Source organism: Crassostrea angulata, chromosome 8, assembly GCF_025612915.1.
Source record: "Crassostrea angulata isolate pt1a10 chromosome 8, ASM2561291v2, whole genome shotgun sequence".
In the NCBI taxonomy this organism is placed as follows: Eukaryota; Metazoa; Mollusca; class Bivalvia; order Ostreida; family Ostreidae; genus Magallana; species Magallana angulata.
Window position 1 is genome coordinate 28,380,538 of NC_069118.1, and position 23,116 is coordinate 28,403,653.

Here is a 23,116-nt window from a genome sequence, read left to right on the forward strand (position 1 = left end):
ATAAAGTGAATTTTATTTTTAGCATGGTATAATATAAGATATTAAGTTAATTTTGTTAAATCAACATTAAAAATCAGTAAATGAAAAAATATCAAAATCTGTGTTTAAAATTATCTAACATTGAAAGAAAGAGGAATTTAGCTGACATAGGGTTTGAATACATATATAGCATTTAAAATGCTTGAGACAAAGAATATATATATATATATATATATATATATATATATATATATATATATATATATATATATATATGCATTCCGATGATTCAAGTTGTCTCCCGCATTGATCTTCTCTACTAAACATACTGGTGACGTCATCAATGTTTATTATACGTAATACAGAGAAATCGAAGATATATTCAGTTAGAAGAGTTTCAAGTGACATTTTACGCCCCTGATTTTCATAATTTGGACAAAAAATGAAGTTAAAAATCGCAGATTTATTGAGTAAAAAATGTCATCATGCGGCTTATTGTGATATCTTTTTGAACAGTGGAAATCGCTGAGAGTTGCCTTATCATACCCGCGTGGTCATTTGTTCTTCTTCTATGTCTACATTGATTTCTGCAGTATTTTCATCTTCAGTGTTTGTTTCAACTTCCGAAGTATGACATACATTTTCCCTTTGATCATTCTGTGATTCATCTTTACCAACATTCTTAGAATTGTCGTAGGGACATTCAGTTTTATCCTTTGGCTTCAGATAATCACCATCTTCCTTTGTAGTTGCATCAGTAGGTCTAGCGTAGTAGGGCCGATTTTCATTATATTCAATAATTTCAATATATGGCGAAGCATCGTCTGGATTTTTTTGAAAGGCCTTTCCCTGATACATATTGCTTTCGATAATGCTTGCGTATGTTTGTTCATAAAAATCATTATTGGATTCAATTTTTCTGCGATAACAAATACGGACGACAATTACAATGCCTATCAGTGCAATAAAGGCAATGCTGGCCGAAGATGCTATTCCAATTCAGACCCCACTGGTTCCTAAAGGGAAAATCAAATTACAGTTTTAAAATAATGCAATTTTTGCGTCTGATATAATCTTGAAGTTTGAAAAAGTTAGATCATTTGAAAGTATTTTTGTACTCGCTCAATATCACAAGTTATTCACTTTCCTTGGCTTTGATCTGTCATCACTGTGTCTGATATTTATGCAAGTGCTTTTTGTCAACCGTATGTAGTGCAGGTTTCCACAAATATCAATGTTCAAACTTATTACTGTAGGATCTCACATGTCTGGTGTTGTATACTTTCTTAGCAATGGTCTATCATATGGCAATATGAATTGATAGTTACAACTAGTTTACCTTAGATTGGTGTTAAAAAGCTTCAATGATTCTGGTTCTCTCCTTATTATTTGACACAGTAATCTTATATACTAAGTTGTTACAACAGTCCCTACGAATTTAATTTTCAAAATTCATTTTGGAACTTGAGAACAATTTCTTCAGATAAATATGTTTCATGTCAACATGGGTGTTGCAACGGTAAAAATTCCTTGGTTTTAATTATTTTGTTTTTCTGGTTAAACATTCAATCAAACGTCAAAAGTTGTATGCATCTGCACAAAATACGTTATTTAAGTAACGAATTCTTAGGCAAATTGTTTGCTTTAGTGTTTGAACATGTACATTTTCAATATTGTTTTAGTTATAAGTGTGGTGGTTGAAGTAACACGCAGTGTACGAGAAAAGTAAAGCAGCATACTTTCATACCTGAGGGACAAGGATGAGTATTGCATACTCGTTTTTCATTTTCATATCCTGGCCCTCTGCAAATGTTCGATTTGTTGTAATAAACCGATAAAGTACATGTCCTCGATCGACCACGAAACTGATATCCTTGGTCACAAGTAGCACTGCATTCTGTCCAGTTCTCAAACTCAAATGGGGTCCACGAACCATATTCTAAGTTCATATAAGATTTAAATTTGTTAATTTATGGATAAAGTTTTAGCGCAATTATACAGTCGTTATTGTTAAAAAAAACATCATAATTCAGCTTTATCGGTATGGGACGTTTTACCCAAAGTTTTTTTTTTTACATTGTATAAAGGTTCTAGAAAGTGAATCGTTGGTCCAGTATGATACATTCCAATTGATGTTTGGTCATAACAATACCTGTTTTATTCGTTAATGCCACGTTTTGCTCCAATATGTGTGACATTTATTTACAGTTTGTGTTGCAATAAATAGATCAATTGCACGGCTATAAGCTCTACTGTTCGTAATAAGCTTTTTGTGTATTTTTCTAAAATGATAATTAATCTAGAAAATGTTGCGACACCAGTCTGATTTAAACCAGTCCCTTCTCCTTATACTCGTCAGGCTCTAACAGGCATCAATAGGAGGCCATATTCACATGACCTTTACTTTTGATCAATCAGAATGGTTTTCGAAAATATATTGGAACTCTTCCAATTAATATCGAAAAAATTTTTCATACTTGTTTTCCGTGTTACCTCCAGTTTTAAAGAGTTACTCATTCTCTCATAAAACAGATAAAATGCATGTATTTGGCTGGTTGGGGTAATTTTAATATTGTATGAAAATGTAGAGGTCGTGTGAAGATGACCTTTTATCGAAACCTATTAGACTCTGACAAGTGTAAGGAGATGGGGTGGTTTTATTCAGACTACTGCTATACTAAAGCTACCTGACATTTAAAAAACGGCTTATCTAAAACATGTGCACTGTGACCTATGAAATAATCAACACAGGATTTGATAAATACGGTTTTATCCTCAATATATTAAAAAGAATTTTTTCAAGGTCGCAACCCTTTTCATAAAATACAATATTAGATGAGCTTTTTGTCAAATTTTGTATTCCAACACAAGTATTTTCAAGTATTATTGAATATTTTTGTAAATTCTACTCGTTACCATTTTAAAAACAAAAAGAAATAGCACATATAGTATGGTACGAGTATCATACTACACTATATATATTATACTAATATATATTTCATTTTGTTAGATTTTTCATCGAGATAATATAAAGACGTTTAATTAACAAAATTATGCACATATTTAGCACATATTTTTTATTGCATGCCTTAACCGTGTTGTGCATTCAATATTCGAAAGAAGACTTCAAACGAGAACAGAGGACAAAATGTTTAAACGACCCTGTAAAAAAACCCGATACTTTAATGCTACTGAATGAATGAAATATAAAACACGTAAAAGTTCAGTCTTTAATTTATTGCAATTAATTATAAATGAAAATTGTCGTGGCATTTTTGCGCTTATAGACAACAAAAGGTTATAGTTAACAAACAAAAAGATTAACTGTAGCGTTTGAAATTTTTTATAGAAAAGGAAATTAAATGTGGCCATATGCAACGCAATTGATAACTATACGAAGGTCAATAAAAAAATACGAAGACTTTTGCCATAGCTAAGTTATTTAACGTCATATAACTACTAAATTTTGTAGACATAATTAAACAATTGGTTCCAATAATTTGAAATAAAAAAGAGTTAATATATTCCTTTATATCTAAGAATTATTTAGAATTTAATCCTGCAAAAATGAGGTCACGGCGCACAGTCAAACTTAGTGTTTTGTCAACAATACACCACATTCGGTTGAAAGTAACATCTCCATAAACTGGGCTTAAAACCAAATCATATTGAAACCTAAAATTAAAAATTGTCATGATATTCTATTTACCAAATAATGAGGGGATAAATAGATTTGTTGAACAGATATCAGTAACTAAAGACATATAGTCGTCCTTAAAATTGACTAAAAACGTTGACATCGCCGGACATCACGGCGAAACGAAAAGTATAAACAGTATGGAGTTAACTCTTAAAAAGTCGATAAAAACTGTGAAAATGCTCAATGGTGGTAAAAATAAATAAAAAAAATTATTTTCACATTTGTGTTTAACTCTTACACATTTTGTGGGGGTTGTGGTACCTGTATTTTGGACATCAAACAGAACGAAAGAGGGTAGATTATCTGTAAATATTTTGTCAAAAGAATAAACAACGTCATCTGACATTTAGGGATTTTCTTAATGTAAACGAAGAGATATGCGGTAAAAAATAAAAAATAAAAAACGTCGAGGAACAAACTTATGATTTTCGTACAAATGTGAACAAATTAGACGTCAAGTGATATATTACCGATTAAAATTGTATGGTGAAAAGCACAACAGACTAAGGGTGATATAAAGATTGGATATTTATGTTAGCTGTACGTGCGTCACCTTGACGTCGTGTTTTCAACGAGACCATGCACCCTGGTGACAAAACATGTTAGATTTAAAATCAACTAACTAAAATACCTTTCCATCAAATGGAATGAAACTTCGCATATCAATAAAATAAGTGTTGTTGCCTAACGTAATTTGTTAGTTATGACTTTTATGAAAAATTTATAATAGACAGCCCAATTGTCTTCGTATTTTTTGATTGACCCTCGTAAATTCCTTACGTGACGTTCCAATCACCAAAGTAGTCACATTACTAAGGTTATTTTAAAAAAAAATAACATCAACGATCAACTACAAATATTCACTTTGATATGAACTTGCATGTAGTTAGACACGTGATCATCTCTTCTGAAGCCAGAACGACTTGATTTGATTCCTTACCAACCACGTTCATATTACTATGAACGTTTTAACATTGTATTTTTCCTAATGTTTCAGATTGATAAAATTAAATACATGTGGTTAAATAACTTAAAATTGTAAACATCAAAGTGCTTTAATTCAAAATATATATTTATTCCGTTCGATGATCATAGTGGTGTCATAAATATTTATTACATCAAAAAGTTCACATATAAATGAACCAGTTTGCTAGGTTTATAAAAGAAATATATTTGCAAATGTAAAATGAATATCAAATTAATGCGATTTAAGAACAAAAGAGTTAGGCATATGATATAAATATTTATGGCTAAAGCTTATAACTGAAACATGTTCTACAGTAGCCAACGTAAAAATAAACGTAGTGATGATTAAAGTGTTACAACAATGCTATTCTGACACTTACTTAAACAATCCCTGATATTGCATTTTTGTTCTTCACTGTCGGTTGCTTCTCCTACACAAGGGTTCCCTCCGTCTGACGGTGGGGGATCGGTGCATGTTCGAAACCTCTTTCGATTCTTGATACCCCCACCACAACTTTTACTGCAGTTACTCCAATCTCCGAATGAATCAAAAGAGCTCCAAAACCCATGAACTATATAATTGTAATTACATGAGAATAGGTATAGTTTAGTATGCTTTTTTTGGGGGGGGGGGGGGTTCATACTAATTCTAGAAATATCAATTTTAAAATAACTTACCAGTACATTTAACGATAGGACAAAGTCTGGATGAAAGAGAAAAAGTAGTATGTTTTAATTCAAATACGATTAGCTGTTATGTACATGAAACAACCTGTCATAAAACAACGAATTAATATATCTAAGGTGGTTGACTTTAGTTTTCATCGCGCATGTGTTTGTGCAATCCAGTAAAATAATTTAAAAAAAAACACCTTTTTTAAGATACCATTTATAATATTAAACAAAATACAGGCAAAATGCTTATTTCAAAAGATTTTTAAAGAAAAGTTTTATCTTTTTTTCTGATGTTCAATTGTTGAGCGTTGTCTTTTTGCTTTTATGACGTTACGATTAAAAAAGCTTTCTTTGAGAAGTAATAAAAACAGTAAAATGTGTACGTCTTCACATTTTTTTACGCACACATATGCTATCCTCAGGGTTAATTTTTTAATTTTTTTTAATTTCCATTGTACCAATCAGCATTTATAATACTCCAAATACATGTATATGGGGTATTTTGGTATATTTTTATATATTGAAATGATCCCCACAATATACCAGACGGTAGAATATAGAATGTTTTACATATAAGGTAGACACGCATATGTACATCATATTATTAATCACAAATAACAATTTAAGAAAAAAGACTATTATGAAAAAATGACAATAAAAAACCGTCAACCATCTCAAAAATCCATAAAACGAAATTCGGATTTAAAGCAGAGCAACATGGACCTCCAAAAAGATAGAGGTAGGATTAGGTGCTTAGGAGAAGTAAGCATTCTCTGCTGACCGGATTATTATATAAAATTATATATTTTTTAAATCTGTATCGAAGTGCAGAAAATGGCAATATCCTATATTCATATAGCAAATGTACCTGTATTTTGATATTATTAAAACATCCAGACAGTAGATTTTCTTAGCAAACTTCACAAATATACTATAGTATGAATTAATTAGATATGATATTTTACACAAAAAACCAATTTGGCTTCATCAAAATAGAGGTATTCATGTTTTAATTAAAACACCTAGAAAACAAAAACACTCTAATAAAACTTATTTTATTTCAGATTTTTTTTACTTCCCTTCAAATATACTTACGAATATGGTAAGTCACATCGAAAAAACTTGACAAAAGTCGAAAGCACTGATGCATTGTTAATGAGCACAGATAAATTAAACCCAAAGCAATCTGAAAATAGTAAATTCATAAACAAATATTGTTTAAACTCAAGATATATTATTCACATGATAGAACATTGGTTGTTATCCTAGTTATTATCCATTGTCAATGTAAACAATGGAAACTGAAATTATATATATATATATATATATATATATAAATTCATATATAAATAAATATAAAAACAAATTAAAGGAACCGCCATGGGCACTAAAATGGCTCCAACATATGCTACCCTTACATTAGGATACCTGGAAGAGAAAATGTATAAGGAAATAAATAGATTATTTAACGAAGAGACGGAAATGTATATAACAAAGCACTGGAAAAGGTACCTGGACGACTGTTTTATTGTTTGGAATTCCGGAGACAACAATCTGTCAGTTTTTAAAAATATATTGAATGAACTTAATCCAGATATCAAATTTACAGCGGACGAAAGCCTGAATAGAATTTCATTTTTAGATATTTTGTTGACCAAACAAGACGAAGTCATTATGACGGATGTATACTACAAACCTACGGATACTCATCAGTATTTACACTTCAACTCATGTCATCCACGACATACGAAAAGAGCAATACCGTATAACCTGTCTAGACGAATATGCACAATCGTTAACGACGAGTCTGTCAAAATACAGAGATTACAGGAATTAAAAAAGTATCTAAAGAAACAAAGTTATCCGGATAAAATTATTGACGATGCTTTTGAAAAAACCATGAAATTAGACAGAAAGAAACTCCTCAATCCCGTTCAAAACAACAATAAAAAATCGAAGATATTACCACTGGTTTCCACCCATAATCCCAGAAATACTAACATCGCCCCGATTGTTCACCATCTAAACGACGTCTTGAAGACTGATGAAACAATGGCCAAGATATTTGAAAAACAAAAATTTATAAACAGCAAAAGACAGCCGAAGAATCTTCGACGCATCCTTACTAAATCCAATTTCAAAGAAAAATCGGAGTTTGAAGTCACTAAATGCCAGGATTCGCGATGTGGCACTTGTCCCTATATTAAACAAGGACATCATTTTAATTTTGGTGGGAAACAGTTTATCGTTAACAACAACATGTCGTGTCAAACCAGAAATCTATTATACGTTATCACGTGCTCAGGTTGCGGGGAACTATATATTGGAGAAACGGGAAGTACCTTACGGGAAAGAATCCGAATTCACAAACAGCACATCAACCAACCGGAATACCGCAAACTAAAAGTTAGTGAACACCTTGACCTGTGCGGAAAAAAATCATTCACTGTTTTTCCGTTCTATAAAATGTACAATTCTAATACTGTTGAAAGGCGTGATAAAGAAAAACATTTTATAAGAACTTTTAAACCTAAATTGAATAGCTTAATGTAACATCTGAGTATTCTAAATGTTTTATTCATGTTTTAACCGTGTTATATAATCTGTTATTATTAGTATTGTGATATCTAAAAATACGGGAAAATATGACGTCATTCAGAGACTTGAAGACGCCGTTAAACTATTATGACGTCATAACAAACGTTACCATGTTAGTATTGTAAAACATCTGAAGAAAATGAAAGCGCTTATGTTTTACTCGATCTTTGTGTTTTCATTTATTTAAGTTTATATATATTTCACCGACCACTGAGGTTTTTCTTGGATTTATCTATATATATATATATATATATATATATATATATATATATATATATATATATATATATATATATATATAGAAAGAACGGTTTTAAATGGACATTGTATGATGATGAATGTATTACAATTACTCTCCCGGCATATTCATAATGACCACTGAGGGTTAATTTTCTGTTCTTACTGTTTAAATAAATACTGGTTGAAAATAGAGCATTGGAACTTAATTAACTTAATCACAAATCTTGTAACGTCTTTTTGAAAATTTAGATTTCGTACATGTCTTATTTGTCTGTCGAACAGTAAACTAGCATATACTTACCAGAGATAGATGTAAACAGAGATATATTTTCTTTTGGTGGTATCACACATGTTATTTCATCTTCGCTAATTCTCTCACTGCTAGTTTGCAGTTCGGTTCCATATCCTGTATATACGCATTCATATAGACCATGGAACTGAGGTAGATTTTCCAGCGCCAGAGAGATCTGATTTTACCATCAATATTTTTTTAAGATAAAAAGTATACCTATAATTTAGCATCTCAAGAAAATGCGTCTAAGGACTTGGAATTTACTCAGTCTTTGTGTTTTCATTTAAAGTTTTTATATAAATCAAACCAACCACAGAGAATTGTCCTTTCCTATCTGTTTGCCTGTCTGTATGTTCGTTTGTTTGTCCGTCCGTCTGTCTGTGTTATAACAAAAAATCTGTACGTTAGAGTAAAATTCAAGAATTTTTTTTTCCAAGCATGCATTTACATATAAAACAAGCGCTGTAGAAAATGAATGACATAACAAGCACGTTATAATTTGTTTTGCAAGATCTTTGAAAGATCTTATCTCTTCCTTTGTACCAACATTTACCGTATGTGGACGTGTTGATAAATCGCTTGTTTGTTTTATAAACGACACTGTTGGGCATGTGGTTACTGATATATTGCTTTTAGTCACATCATCCACAAAGAAACAACTGCCAAAAAAGAACATGATAAATAAAGTTAAATACTACATGTTGTGCAAATCTAATTTTAACGTGACTGACATTTGATCACATTTAAATGCCTTTATATCTCAGGACTTTAATTATCTAATGATAATTTGTCACAGCATTGGAATTTTCAATATCTGTTGAAACTAGAAAACTGACCAGTCAGGAAGGGCCCCGCTATGACAATTAATATAGAGAAGTGAAAAAAACTTTGAATTCCATCCTCTTTATATTAACAATGATGAGAAATAAATGCCCGGCAGAAGATGTAAAGAACTGGAATATATAGGATCTCGTGATTTGTAGTTGGATTTGATTTTCATCCAACAATTAAAGTGTTTTTTTCTTGAGCCTTAGTGAGGGGATAAAACACACAAGTTGGATAAAAATCATATTGTACTACAAATCATATGAGATTCTATTTATCTCAATCATGTTTTATGCACCAAAATCAATGTTTACACTGTTTATAAAACTCCACATTATTTTACTTCATTATGCCTACGCATGTCCCATTGTAAAGTCACAACTGTGGGATATAAAAAAAATATCCAATGAGTCATATCCACGGGATAAAGGGGGTTAACATGAAATAAAGTTTGTTAAAAAAACAAAGAATTGATACCAATGCAATGATACCTAGACTTTGCCTCAACTTCAAACAAACATCACTTGCAGACACATGTGTACGGTAATACATATAACAGATAAAGACAGACCTTAGATTTTCTGAAAACAGGCAAGATAATTAATCTCAGGGGATTCATTGTGTACGGTATTTTAACCAAAATAAAATATGAATATTATATTTTAAATCCATATTTCAAAGAATGTACACAATACTACACATCATTCAAAATTGACCTTAACTTCAAAACAAAGTTCATTTGCAGACACAGGCAGTGCAGTAATTAATCTCAATGTGACAGATAAAAATAAGCTTAGGATTTTCTTCCTGTGCAAGGTTAATTAATCCCAATGGACAAATATTGCACGGCCTTCCATGTATACAATGGTAACATTCTCAGCAGTTATCTCTCTTTGCCCATACATTCTCAGCAGTTATCTCTCTTTGCCCATTCATTCTCATGCATAGTTAGGGATCTACCCCACCACCCCAGCTCCAAACCAGAAGACATAGAGAACCAAACTTAGCATTAAAATATGTATTTCTGCCTACTGAACTACCATACCAAATTTGAACTTGATTGGGCAACCATAAAAAAAGTTATTAGAAAAAAACAGGAAATTTGTGGACGGAAGAGTGACAGACGGACGGACGGACAGAAGGACGGACGGACAGAGTGATTACTATAGGGCACCCGCAAATCCTTGCGGGGCCCTAATTATCATTCAATATTAAATCAATACACGCGTACTTTTCATAAAAGATAATGAAGCCTCTTAAAGAAGTATATTGAATATTTATCAATTGCATCAGTGATTTTTAAAAACCAAAAAAATTCATTAATTTTATTTAATAATTGTTAACTTAATGTGTAATATTCTACCATGATAGTAATTAATATTATCATCATAAATACTAAATTTCATTTATTCGTCCTTCTCTGCAATCAATATTTGTAATGTTTATAAAATATCACCTGTTTGGTTGAAAGCTCCAACCACAGAAAGGATGTCGCAAGCAATCGTCACATGCTTCATACTGATCGCACATTTCTACCTCCACTTTGATGAGCTATATATTAATCAAATATTGAAAAATAACACTTGTTTGATCAATTAAGACAGGTATTAAGTAATTTGAAAGGTACAGGTACTTTATAACCAAGTTTTTACCGATTCTATGAATTGTAAATACTATAAATACATGTGCATGATTTTGTTTACTTATATAGAGCGCGTCGGTGACCGAAGCAAGCTCTAAGAACCAGTGTGCGCGGGAAAAAGAAAGAACTAAACCTATAGATTTACAAAACAATTTTTTTGTCTGCGTCCCATAATGCTCTCTAATGTTTTCACCAAAGCTGGCCGACATCTAACTCGTAATTTACGGTGTCTTGAGGTTTGAAGACACGTTCTGAGTACTGCACAAGCTTTGGCAAGACCCAAGAGATTTATTACATGCTTCCATACCTTCGTATTGAGTCGAGATATGTAAAAAATGACAAAAAAGATCATGGATGACGTCACAGTGCTCTCGCGCTATATTTCTCGCGATAAACTAGAGGTGGATCAAGCATCTGTAATATGCGTTTACTAGCAATTTAAGTATAGACTGCGGTACCTTCCTCAGATGATGTGTTTATTCTTTTATTTTTTTGATAGAGAGATCAAATATATACTAGTAAGAATTTTAAGCTAATTTTGCATGCATGTTTAGTAAAGTTACTGAAGTAAAGAAGGGAAGATAAAAACAAATAGGTCATTTAGAACCAAATAACAGATAACAAAAAAAAATTAACAGTTGAAAAATCTATACAGATATTGCATATTGTCAAACCATTAAATTGGAAAATGGGAAATTACACACCTACAAACTGGGACCGGGGCACGGATACAACGTATGTAATAATAAGAATGCAAATATAAACAAATGAAAAAAATATGAACCAGAAAGAAGAAAATAAAATGCAGATAACAACAATGTACCCCCCAGAAATAACACTGTATTTATTGTTAAAAGTTTTGACCAAATCAAACACAAATTACGTTTTGACAGTCTGATCAATTCTCTCCAAAAGTAAAAAAACGGTAAAAACCGGTTTTAGGTGGAAGCAAATCTATGTATTTTGTAAGAATTTTTTTTAAGCTTTGAAATCTCCCTCCCTCTCTCTCTCTTTCTCTCCCTTCCTCTCTCTCTCTCAAATTCTTCTCATAGTTGATAACTAAATAAAATGACAATGATATGCAAGGTATGTGTAAATTTTGCTGGCTGCGCTCGGCACAACGGTAGCACCGTAAAACATATTAGAAGTTACCTTTATTCTGTAATATGGTGGATTCAAGGTCGTTACATAGATATAGAATTCTAATTATTTATTTTCCTGTCAGTAAAGAAATGCCTTTTCATGAATATTGATGAAGGAAGAGCAAAATCTACCTCATTGCGCAGGTCCGCAGAAAATAAGATGGCCGTTATTGTTTGCTGAATTGCATAATTATCTGTCACGATTTTGTATATGCTTAACAGTTGTTGATTTGAAGTATATTCATGTATTATGAGTGTAATACTTTTTTCATTCGCTATACCCGTACTTTTGCAATTTTGATTAGGATAACACTCACGGAAACTAAAAAAATCCCTTCGGGAAAAACACGTTCGTCATTGTTACAGGGTTGTGTACATGTGCGTCCCTTATTGCTCTCACGCTTGTGGATTTTTTTTCTTTTGTTCGTACACGTATTTAGGGCCAATTTACGCTTTACTCAGAAAAATATAGTATCATTTCCTATGAAACCATAACAATTATGAAGTTTTTGACCCTCCATCCTTTTTTTTGTATATTAGTTTAAAGCTGACATGAATTCATAAATAACCTTTATTTCCCTTTTATCTCCGACTACCGCCATATTGGTTGTCGATTTCTATTGTTCTGCTCATCGCTACCCATCCCCCTATATAAGGCTGAGAGCACTATTCATGCTTCACCGCATTCAGGTATTTCATACACCCGAACACGTTACCTTGGACGAAATGATTTTTGAACAAAAATAATATGACAACCACTGCACTGGCAAGGAATATCCAATAAACGACGAAACAAGACAGACTGAAATCCAGGCACAGATACTTGAAAAATTCATTGATAATTGTAGACAGTTTTCCTGTGTAATAACATCGCACATGCGTAAACCACACACTGTAGCAGATCGAGCGATGTCAATGATCGCATGGATTTTAGAAACGGGGCGTTTTTGGTGGAATGGATGGAAACGATGTTACGTTGTAACTTTCTTGGGTTTACTATCATTTAGCTACTGTGTTGGATGTAGTGCCGCCGGGGTTTTCAAAAAGATTCAGACTTTATGCACTCTGTATGAACGACACACTTGTTTCATGTGCATGCGAAGTTAGGCAGCACTGTCTGTGCAAAATAAAAACGGATACCTTGGAAATTCTGTCAAAGAATATATATATTTTGTATTTCATTTATTGTTTATTACAAACATTTTAATACAATGTGTAGTTCATGCATTTAGAAGTCCGTGCAACCTGAATGCCCCAATCGTGAAGCAATAAACCGTAACTTTCTCAACCGGTATATATACCCCAGTAGCAGTAGAGGAGCTTTCGAAACTAATATGGCGAACAAATGCTTTTATGAATTCATGTCAGCTTAAAAATTAGCCGTCGATACCACGTGATAGATTGTTATTCAAAAGGAGGCATTACTTTCCTGGCAGGAAAATAAATATTTTTTATTGTTTAAAAGTTGATATCTTTGTTACGTGATCGAATTTAGCATAATAATGACCATCCTTAAGGTCAAGATCCAGTAAATGATTCCACGCTGCCTTTTTGGTGCTTAAAACCATTATGACGTCATAATTGATTTGATGAATCTTTTTCCGTATTTTACGGCTGTAAAGGAATTATGTAGAAAATAAATCCATATTTTGATCTTTTATATTTAATCACGGAAAAAGTAATCCCGGTACCTATATTCAATTTGACATCACTTTAAAGAGGAGGTCAAGAGCTTGTTTAATTCCGTTTTTGGAGAAAGTGTAGGCATTCTAGATATATTTCATTAGTCAAAAATGGACAAAACTCCGAAATGTCTTCATATTTCATTGAAAATGACAGTTTAAAACATGATTTTTCATCGTGTCTACCAAAAATATAAGCCACGGTACACCCTATGAAACAAAGATATTGTTATGAAGTATCATTAAAAGAATTTATATCGTGAATTTCATAAACCTGTAGACACATTTCATTTACTAGATCTTGACCTTAAGGTAACTTTTTTAAGTAATGAAACACATACATTTCCCCCGTCATTGAAAATTGACGCAAATTATAGCGTGTATAGCTTTAAAAGATTCAAAAACTAATAAAGCAACATCTCTCCAAAAAATACATAAAAAACAATCTAACAAACAGTAACAAAAACAAGACCAAAAACAAAATTATAAAAAACTGTAAAGATGCTTAGTGTTGTTTTATTCAATGCTTTATATATATATATATATATATATATATATATATATATATATATATATATATATATATATATATATATATATATATAACACACAGTTTATTTAGTAGATATTCGGTAACACTATGAGTTAAAGTACTTCAGTGTTTAGTTTAGATTATCCAGTGATATTACCTTTTTGGGGGTTAAAAGTAATAAATATTTCTTGTCAAAAAACGTGATATTTAAAATTGGCAATCCGACATCTAAATTTACTGTTTCGTATTCTTCTGCTTGCAATTCAGTTTGAATTCTGATCTGAAATTAAGCAATTGATTATATTACTTCGTGGTTTATACAACACTCGTTTGATTATATTAGCTACTTTTTTTCAAAATTGCCGAAAAGAACCTAAATAATGTTATATAATTGTAATATTTAATTTTAACATAAACTTTTAGATATATTATGAACTAGTATTTATATAAATAGTTTAAAAAATAAACTCTAAAATATATGTATGTCGAGAATTTTCCAGAAACCTGAAATATTTTAAAAGCATTTGAACACGATCAAAATATCGACAATTTTTTTCCCCAATCTTTAAAGTATATGGCAAGAATAATATCGTCAATGTGTTTTTCTTTTCAGCGTTGCATAGATGATTGTTAGTTTATAGGTATCAATTTCACTTTTTACAACTAATTATAATAACTCATTTTCAGCTGCCCTTTTTGTAATTGATTTGATCGCGTTATTTGTTTTCACAATTAAATGGTATAATCACATAGTCTTATTCTATTTTTGACGGATAGAATACAGATGCAGATTATCGGATTTGTAGACAGAAAGTGCAGGTAAAAAATACATTTTCTTTACAAAATTGTGTTTTAGTTATTATAAGTGCAGTTCTTGTCAAAAGTATGCTTTGTGTAGGCGCCTACGCTTCGCGGTTATTTCGATACAGTTACATGTATAGTCATACGCATATTGCCATTTGCATTGACAGAGTTAATAATATGTTGAATTGATTAATTATATTTAGCATTTTTAAGCCTTCAATACTGTGGATTAAAATCCCATCAAACGTCTGAATTACTTTGTGTAAGACTTGTGACGTATTAAAAAATGTCTTTTTTTCTCAAACATGTATATATTAAGAGGTTTTACCTTTTTCAGTTCTCCAGATTGCGTTGCAATTAATGCAACGGTGTCCCCTTTGTAAGTTACAGCCACAGTTAGGGAAGAAGCTGTAATATTTAGTTTGATCGCATCAAAAGATCCGATCGGTAGTAGAGTATTGATAGGATTATTAAAATCAAACTCCCCACAGTAATCATTTCCGATTGAAGTATTCTGAAACATATAAAAGCTAAGTATAAAAAAACCCATATAGAACCACCACCAATATCTTATCTAATTTCTGTTAAATCATTTTTGTAGTGGGTTATATGTGTAGATGCTTTCATTTCTGTTTGTTCAGAAAAAAGGGAACGTAACACACGACTTTATAATTTATGTTTCATATTTTTTATCAGTTACCTTTGATAGAAATTGTGTTTCCTCACACAAAATAGTTTTATTCATTTTGTACAGAAAAATTCATCAATGTCACCCATGTCAAATATTAAATTATTTAATCTTTCAGTTTTCATAGCATTAAATTATATCCATTTGTATTGTTTACTTTCTGTTTTGTTTGCATGTTATCTTTAAATTTTGTTAAATTACAAATTATGCAAATCTGCCTCCTTTAACTCAGAGCTATCACAAAAAAGTGAAATTAAATAAATATACTAACTTCAACCTCAAATTACGGAAGCGTATTAGCGCCATGTTGTAATTTTTTTCTTTAAAGTCCAACTTAAAAGTTGGAATTTCCAACTTTAATCTTGGAAATTCCAACTTTTAACTTTGGAGTTCTCAAATTCTGAACCATATTATTTTTTTATGGAATAAAAACCTTAAAAAAGACGTAATTTTATGATGCAGCGATGTCACGTTCAGGTCATGTTATAAACATTCATGTCTTATTTATTATTCAACGAAATTTAATAATTGTTTTTTTATTTTGAATTAAAATTTTGATTGAGATAATTCTTATGTACCATTTTGTACATTACAGCACCCATTAGAAGTGCAGTGCATTGAGTAACATTACTTTTGGATCAACTCGTGTAACATATAAAACAGTTTTCAATATGTGCATATACATGTATGTATAGCCATTTAATAAGTAAGATTCCCTCTATTTGTTACGGAAATTAATTTTTGTAATTCGCAACTCTATAAAAACTGCCAGGACTAAAATCTATACGAACCAGTTCCAACCACTTTATCGATTCGTCGAAATCTTCGAAACCTAAAAATGCTACAGGTATCACGAAATATCATGATGATGTTCGACTGAAATGCCTATATAAGACGATTTGGCAATTCTTTGATTAGTTAATTGAAATATAAACAGAAAAATGCTTTCTTTGATAATTCATGCGGGTTATGAAGGTAGAAATCATTAACAAAAAATGTACATAACACACTAACGCGTTATTTGATTTGATTATGTATTTTTCTGCAATGTCGCTACCTTCATATACCGAGTGAATCTCGAACGAAAGCATTTGATTGTTTGCATATACATATGTAATTGGCTCTAAGCTTTCACATATCATCATGAAGTTAAATTCATTACTTACTAGAATTATATCCGAGTGATCGGCTACACGGTATGGAACTAGTGTTAAGCGAAAAAATTTATCACGTGAAAGTAGTTTTTTTTTTCTCTGCTCATTGTTCAATTAAGGACGTTGTTAAATCAGGGTTTGAGTTCTCAAATTCGAATTGTTATAAAGTTCAATATCATTAGTAGAATTTGTTCTAAACAAAAAGTATTTATGGAATGAATTATTTTTGACATAACATTCGATATTTTTACTATCTCATCAAATTAGGCTCAATCAAAATTTTGACTTTTACCAAAACAGAGTAAATTTGGACTAAATTTCTGAGATTTTGGTTTTCACTGAAATATTTTATGTAGTACTATAATATTTAAAGATAAATTAAAGATTGTATTTGTAAGTGAACAAAATTTTTCATATTTTTTTTTGGTTTTATCTCGCATTTTCATTTAGATAATCGTATGGCACACACTACAACAAAATTGAAAAATGCTTAAAAACTATAAAAGACACCGTATCTTAAAATTTTGATCATTGACCTCATAAAAAATTTATGCCAGCAGAGTTAGGTCAATATACTTAGTTTGATACTATAAAGAACAAGTGCACTTAAGCTATAGAGAATTGGCCCTTTATCAGTGCCGTTTTTATGTAGAAAATATCAACAAATTGTTTTTTTTCTCGTAATAGTTAAGCACTGATGGATACTTCTGATTTATATGCACGCTTAAATTCACCAAAATTAGCATACAGTTTAAAAAATTGAGGATTTTAAATGCCTATTAATAATCTAAATCCGGAAAAATCGAACCGAACCTACTTGAATTGTGTCTATTTAAATCAGAGGGAGGAGAAATTTAAATCAACATTGTTAAGTTGGTGGATCGATTGGCGCGTTTGCTGAATTATACTTTATGCATTAGTAGTATTTTACGTCTAAAAAAATCGAATAAAGTTTTGAAGTTGCATATTACCATAGTGATCAAACTAACATTCCTGATCATACAAAGTTGATGGAAAGCGATGTTTTACAGTGAGCACATTTGACAAACATCTACCTGGATAGAACCCACGTGATTGTTTGAAATAATTTATTCCATGCGTGGGTTCAAACATGGGTCACGCAGGTTATAGCTTTCGCTTGCTATAGGAAAAACCTTGAAATTTTCATACGTTTTTGATTTTTTAGGTACCAGCCTAATGTAGTACAAACTTCTTACTTTCACAGGAGCTTTCTAAATGTATAATGCGTATTTTGTGTTTTCCACAAGTTTGTACTGTTAGGCTGACAGTAAACAAAGTCTTTGAAATGAATGCCCGTCCTCGATTTACTATACAAAATCACGAATGTCGGGTGACCCCTCCTATGTTGTAAAGCTTCGTGCTTTTTATATGCAATTAATTCAGCGCTAAAACTTGTTAATTTTTATGGAATAGCATAAATAAGCAAGCTTTGACCTTTTTCTCAACAAATGATTGTAGAATACACACTAATGACCTTCTTTCATATTTTAACAGATTTTTAAATCTTGAATTTAATTTTGTAGCTGCGCAGTTTAAAATGATTAAAAATGCATTGTTCTGCCCTTGTATGCAAAATTGCATACAAAACAATATGGTGAACGTCATATTTATTGCTTTTGTATCTTTTGACAACAGTTTTAGAAAGTTTTGGAAACAAGCCAGTTCAAGAAATGTTTACATTTTTCTTCTCTAATGGAAAAGACGACCTTACATCCCCCTAAAATTCAAAAGATTACGAAGCAAAGAATTGCAAGCTCTGTAGCTCGCTTTTATCTCAACGAATGACAAATTTTCGTTGCCTGTAAAAAATGTCTTACTAAAGCAGTGTAAACATTTAAATCGGAAAAATAATTTTAGACCAAAATCGTGACCATGTCCCTTTAACGCACTATAAAAATATGTGCAGGGCCCAGTCGAAATGATACATGTTAGATGTTAGACCCTCAAATATGATGGATAATTGTTTTAAGCTAATTTAGCTCGATTGGACATTGGCCTATGAGATTTTAAGCTATCCTGAATACCAATTTTGCAATGAAACGGCTTGTCGATAAAATCATTTAGTTTACACATGAAGAACACATGAAGAACAACAGTTCATGAGTTAATTGAGATTTGTATATAAAAAAAAACTGCACGAATTAGATATCGCTCCATTTTTTAAATTTTATTTTTGTGAATGTTAAATCATTTAAGAAAGAGGGAAATGATCAATGTTTTTTAAAACAATAACTGTTCTATATTTTAAATGGCAAAGGGTTCAAAGTGAAATATCTATTATTAATAAGTTAATATTGTTTTAACGGATGTTCATGTAACCATCTTACTTTTTATATGGAATTAATTTGGTTGGTTTGAATGTGAGAAGTAGACCTTTTCTTAGAAACCTGCCGACTTTGCTATTAATTGGTTTTGTTTATTTTTTTATAACTATACTCTGTTTAAATTTCAAAAATTGACAAAATGTTCTGGAATGAAAGATGCGAGTGCATTCTTTAAGTAATCAAATTATATATATATATATATATATATATATATATATATATATATATATATATATATATATATATATATATATATATATATATATATAGGTAGCTTGCCTGACTACACAAAATTATTTAATGGAAGCATGCATGGATCGATGAGGCTATCTTTTAAAAAATGAACTTTACTTTTCGCTGCTGATCATAAATTTAAAAACGGAACGTTTATTATTTAAGAAGAAATTTCAGTCTTTTTCTTTGATCTAGTGCATGTACATCACTTGAAATTAAATAATTTCATTTTATTTTGAAATGTACATGCGTGAATCATTCAATACTTGCATGTAAGCTTGAAAGCGGAAGAAAAACAATCAGATTTTAAATTGTTTTTGTCATATTAAGAAATTTTCAGGAAATAGGAAAGGATATTCAAGCACGTATTATCTTCATTCAAAAAATCTTGACAAGCATTTAAAAAACAGGAGGATTCTCAAAATTATGAAGAAAAATCCTAATTCACGGTGAGGGGGCGGGGGTTGAAGGGGCAGGTAGTATTCCTTGTAGCTTCAATTCAATTCAATTAAATACTCTTATTTTTCATTGTCATTATTTACATGCTCCGACAAAAGTGGAGGGTAGGGGGCACCCATGACATTTCCATATTTTTAATTAGTCAAGTTAAGAAAAGTGTCTGCTGCGAAAAAAGTGGGAGAGGTAGCCCACCCACCCCCGATGCTGCGTGCCTGTGATAAGTACATATACACAGTGTGCTCTGGAGTATTCTTATGATCCCCATTTGAACTAGTTAACTATTTGGCGAGCAAAAATTATGGATGAGACATAATATGGCGCGAAACCCTGCTTTACCATTCACGCAGCAGTTGAGATCTCCGATGGTTTGAATGAATTGATCCATTTGGAGGGGATCAACTGATTTTTTGACATTTGTTTTGTAACATCTACATATATCATACTTTGGATCGAATTTTTCAGAGGAAATGTATCGAATTAACATAAATATACACTTCAGTTGAAATTGTTCAAAGTAAATTTAGTACGACACGTGAGTTACACCATTTTCAAGATGAATGAACTCGCCCAATTGATCAAAAATTGGGTCACACCCCGCTTCGGCGAATTTGTTCCCCCAGTAAATATTCCAGCAACATGAATACATATTTGTTTGAATCCAAAAGGATGATTCGTTGTTAGTGATGATAATCCAACATCAATTATTACTTGTATTGTACATGTACCGTTATAGGCAATGTGTAGCAACTTGTTCCATTGACACCCCTGCCTCACACCGTTCAAAAATTTAAATCAGAATTACACCATGTACACAAGTGCATGGTGAACAGCCCTATTACTTGACAACTCTTGCTTAGATCTATTACATCCTATATAACATTTTCATCAATTGTAAATGTAAATACTGACACATTAAACATGCATTGATGTATCTTTTTATGAAAAATCTTGATACAGCTTGCTCCCATTGCCTGCACCGTTTCGGAGAATGCAACTTTCAAACCTTAGATATGCCTGACATCATGACGCCAGGCAATTAGGTTATGTTGCAGTGGTAGTATTTGATTTATATTTTCTATTTATTTCATTTTGAACTGAAGGAGAGACAAATGTTATTTTAAATCATAAAAAAGATACTTTAGTAGTAATTAAATTATAACTATGAATTAAAAGAATCCTTACTGATTTGATGCACGGCTGTTGTTTTGTTACATGAGCAGGTCCAGTTGTTCCACGTCCATTAAAACATCTCTGGGTCATAATTCCGAACAAGGTTTCTGCTCTATTCATTGGAATCATGCAAAAGTAGGATTCTTCAACAATTTCACCCGGAACATCGGAGCCAAAAATACCAAATAAAACATCATCATCTGTGGAAACATTCAGAGACTTCGCTAAAAACCGTCCGGGCTTTCCAACATAAGCCGCTTGAATATTCACAATTAACATTTTAATATTACTATTTCTAAAAAGACAGTGTAAATGTGCTTCAGCATAGGAATTAAATTTTCTGTCAGTTTGACAAACACGATGTATCTTTGTAAAGTATTCGATAACACCTAGTTTAATTGATCTCTGAATCGAAATGACATAACTATATATCCCAGATGAAAATCCATATATGTATTGGATATGAAACGAGGTCCAATATGTTTGATCTACATATGATTTATTAGATAATATCTCAAACGTTGTGATGTTTCTACTGCAAAATAATGGCAGAGTTTGTTTCGGTCCTGTCGAACTTGGGACTCTTAAAGACGATGCAACGTATAAAAACAGCTTCGGAGATGACCTGTTACTACTTGGTCCGGGAGCTAAAAATGCTACATTGGAATCGGTTACAGACACAACAGATTCTGGATATCTAATGTTAACTGCCAGTGTTGTCGGGTGCCGTTTTTCACAAGTTCCTTTATCTAAGCTTGTGCATATGATAAGCTCGCCAATACTTTCAGTCTTACTTTTATAAATCAAAAGGACTTTTACGTTAGTGTTGTTTACATTTTTATCACATGAATTGTCGTTGTAACAGTCCTGCCCGATAGAATTACTGGGATTTGGTCCTATCTTTTCGAGTTTTTCGATGCCTAAGTTTTCAGTGGACACTCTGTAAATATAGTTGGTTCCTCCTACGAATATGGTATCCTGGTCATACACAGCTATGTGGGTGAAGTTATTTGCAGGATCGGGGACATTCAAAACACTCCGAATGCTTCGCTCTTGTTCCAACGGTGAAGAAGTTACTTGCAAGGGCAGCAGGAGAAGCAAAAGCATACATATATATACAGACCAGGTCATTATCCAAAGAACTCCAGAATGTTTTAGCACATGAGTTGAATCTAGAAAAAAAAACCGTTTTAAATCATATCATTGCATATTCTTATTGAAATCCTTTTGAAATATTAAACAGTTATTAATACTCACAAACTTTTTTCTAATCAGTTTTCATTGCAGCTCTTGCCATTTCCTTTTCCAGTTTGGTTATTCTGAGCCTGATCCAGTTTATGATTAAAACTTTATCGGACGTTTAAAACTCTATGTTTTTTACACTATAATCCGCGAAAAATGACAAATATAACCATAATTATATTCTGTCAGATGTATTAAATCATGTAAGAAGGCTGGGGATGACAACGACATGTATTTATTTTCTGTTGATCCGTCGTCGGAAAACGAGAGAGGAGCTTACCGGCGCTGGGATTTCGACAGTAGTGTCAGATGTCAAGTTAAATATCGTGAAACAAAATGAAACAAATAGTCAACCAATCATATTTGACGTTGTTATTTTCAAAGCGTGTATTATTATATTGACAATGGTTAAATGTTTCGATATTGTAATGCATTTGTATGATGATTGAGAGATATCGTATTAAACCAGGAAAAACCAATAATAACTTTTGAAAAGTTGCATCAATTATCAATATCAAACGCTCAAAGGTTTTTTTGTTTATTTTTCAAATCGGGAAGTGAATATGTCCTATAAAATATAAATTTCAGACAAGGATAGGGTATCAGACCTTTTTACCCCCACCCAATGAAAGGTGCCCTTTCCAGGAACAAAAATTCAGTGAAAAAGTTGAAACATTAGGAGAAAAGGCTCTGTATTTCCCGATGGAATATCATTATGAAAGCCGTTTGGGGAAATATAAAGTTCTT

General features: G+C 31.7%; 1 pseudogene; it reads right to left on the reverse strand.

Moving 5' to 3' along the window:
* Nucleotides 1–258: 258 nt before the first annotated feature.
* On the reverse strand, nt 259–22,444 carry LOC128161788 (plexin-A4-like; annotated as a pseudogene).
* Between the last annotated feature and the right edge of the window lie 672 nt (nt 22,445–23,116).